Raw genomic sequence first — 3,183 nt, 5'->3', positions numbered from 1 at the left:
AAAACATCCCAAGGTGCTTCACAGGAACATTATCAGAAAAACAATTGACACTGAGCCACATAAAGGGATATTAGGGCAGGTGACCAAAAGATTGGTCAAAGAGATAGGTTATAAGCAACAACTTAAAGGAGAGAGATGTGGAGAGGTATAGGGAGGGAATTCCAGAGCTTAGGGTCTAGGCAGCAGAAGGCATGGCCACCAAAGTGTGGCGGGATGAAAATCAGGAATGCGCAAGAGTGCAGAATTGGAGGAGTGCATAGATCCCAGGGTGTTTTGGGGTTGGAGGAGGGTACAGAGGGAGAGAGGGTCAAGGCCATGGAGGGATTTGAACATGAGGATGATGTCTCATTATAACACTCTCTGGTACATAATGGGGCCAAAAAGGCAATGGCAGGAGCCTTAGCGCCATCCCTGGAAAATGAGACGCAGAGGCCTTGAGGCCTGTAATGTGCCTATGATGCTCAGCATGCTCAAAAAGGGAGGGGAACATGAACAAAATTGGTGTGCTGGGCTTATTAGGCCCCCAAATTCTAGTTAAATGAGTCAACCACCCCATAATGTGACTGATGTGTCTCAGCAGCACTCTGGCTGCAAAGTGCCCATAGGAATGAGTAAGATAGAGGAGGCTGTCATAAAAAATTAAAATTTCAGACACCCTTCCCCTTCCCCCAGAACCCCCGCCCTTTGCTCCCTGTGCTTACGTTACCTAGTGTCCTTCTCCCCACGTGAGGAAAGTGCCTGAAACATGATGGGCAGCAACAGCCCTTCACAGGCAGCTGGCAGCTGACAATGTGACCATTGGCACTCCTGTTCATAGAATCTTACAGCACAGAAGGAAGCCATTCGGTCCATTGTCTCTGTGCTGGCTCTTTGATGAACTATCCAATTAGTCCCACTACTCTGCTCTTTCCCCATAGCCCTGCCAATCTCTCCTTTTCAATTATATATCCAATTCCCTTTTGAAAGTTACTAAGTGTTGAGGTGATATCTGAATTGCTCAAAACAGGTTGCAGTAAAATAGTGACAATATCATCTTCTCAGTGAACTAGGAATGGGCAATAAATACTGGCCTTTCAACAATGCCCACATCCCGAGAATTAATATAAAAAAGGGCCAGACTATTAATTTACATTAGAGGGTCTCCTGAAAGATCAATGGCATATTGTTCCCAGTAGTACTGGGCTCACTTCACCACTGGTGTTTTGAAATTTTTATTAGTTAAAGGACAGACAATTAAGAGCTCACTCTAATGTCTCATGGAAAGGCCAGTATCTTCAAAACAGTGCTCCATGTCACCGCACTCGCACCACGCTATACTACCAGTGACAGGATTGCTCCCTGGGGCAGCCAGTGCCATTTGCTGTTTCACATTTACACATGAAAGGACTCAACACAAGTATTAACCTAATAATTAGTTACCATTGAGACAATATTTTGTGAAATATGGGTTTTCAAACTGGGTTCTTGAAATCTAGGGTGTCTCTGAGGTCAAACGTTGGTCTGTCTGTTGTCAGATTGCTGAATTGTTCTTCTTTTGTTGACTAAACAGCACATTATTTCACTCCTATTACAGGAAACTCTTTTTTATCCGGCACCGACGGGACCGGCGTGGTGCCGGTTGATCAAAAAGTCCAGATTACAGAGAGGTATACTTACCAAGGTACGAGAGCCCCGTACATGGCCACAGATCCAGGCATCCCTGTTGCATGGCAACAGGTGCAGGAACCCCGGTTACACGGCCACAGATCCAGGAATCCCGGTTACACGGCCACTAATATGAAGTAAAACTTACCTGAACCTACTCCTGAATTTTGCCAGTTAACAGAGTTTTCCGGTTATTTAGGTGCCGGTAAAAAGAGAGTTTCCTGTACATGTTTCTGCAACACTAGCTCTGTTTTCCTTTAGGTAGCTAACACTGTCCCCAGGAGAGTTACTACTTAAATGGAGTATCCCAAGGGTGTGCTATTATTTACAGAAGACCACAGGAGTGTGTTAATATTTGTAGGAGTTCCTCAGAAACAGGTCACCAGTGCTATAAAAAAGTTGCTGCATATGTACACTGCTGAGTAATAGGCTTCATTTTCTGGGAATCAAGGTGCCAAGTGAAGAATCACTGGGATAAATTTCCAATTTGCTGCCCAGGCATAAAACTAGGCATCTCTGTTTCAATCATTAACTCCGGTAGTGCATTCCATGCCTCACGACCCTAGTGTAAAAAGGTTTCTCCCTACTTCCTGTTCTTTTTCTCTTACATTTAATCTTAAACTTATATCCCCTCATTTTAGACTCCTCAACTACAGAAGCAATCTTTCTATCTACTCTATCACATCCAATCTTTCTTTCCCTCTCTTTATTTCATTTTCTGTTCCTGATTTGACATTGACTTCACCCCCTTTAATTATCCCTCCTTCTCAGTCCTTCCGCTGTTTATTTCCCAATCCCTAAACCTCATTGGTCAAGGAGATACCGTTAGTTGCCCTATTCACTCAGGTCCCAGATTCCCTGTTTCCCTCTTTGCGCGTTATCAGCTCGCACTTTCAGCAACTTTGTGGGCACAAATGTTTTGAGCTAAAGGATGCAGGGGCAAGTCTAACTAATAGCAGACACCGTTAGATGCCCTGCTACAGCAAAATCTTGCCCAATAAACATAATAGGAAATATCTCACCTCTGTTGATTAAATTGATTGTCAGCTCCAGAATAAAAATGAGCAAGTTAGGTAGGAACAAACAACATATTGAAATCAGTTTGCAGCAAACTGCACAATGTCTGATTATAACACTCTCTGATACAGGATGGGGCCGAAAAGGCAATGGCGGGAGCCTTAATGATATCCCTGGAAAATGAGGCATAGAGGCCTCATGTAGTGTGCCTGTGATGCTCAGCGCACCCAAAAAGGGAGGAGAACATGAACACAATTTTGTGTGCTAGGCTTATTAGGCCCTTAAGTTCTCATTAAATAAGTCAGCCACCCCATAATGTGACTGATGTGCCTCAGCAGCACGCTAGCTGTAAGTGTCCATTGGAATGAGTACGATAGGAGATGCTGTCATAAACAAAATTCAATACACACACCCTTGCCCTTTACCCACTCCCCAAAAGTCCTGCTCTTTGCTCCCTGTGTAGAATGACATGGAACTTGGAGAAGGGAGTGAGAAATGAGAAAGTGGGAAGAAATGATCTTA

Source organism: Somniosus microcephalus, chromosome 23 (genome assembly GCF_052327205.1).
Source record: "Somniosus microcephalus isolate GS21.2 chromosome 23, FLI_Smic_1.0, whole genome shotgun sequence".
NCBI classification, from domain to species: domain Eukaryota; kingdom Metazoa; phylum Chordata; class Chondrichthyes; order Squaliformes; family Somniosidae; genus Somniosus; species Somniosus microcephalus.
The sequence above is the reverse complement of the archived record's forward strand: the minus strand, read 5'-3'. Positions refer to the sequence as shown.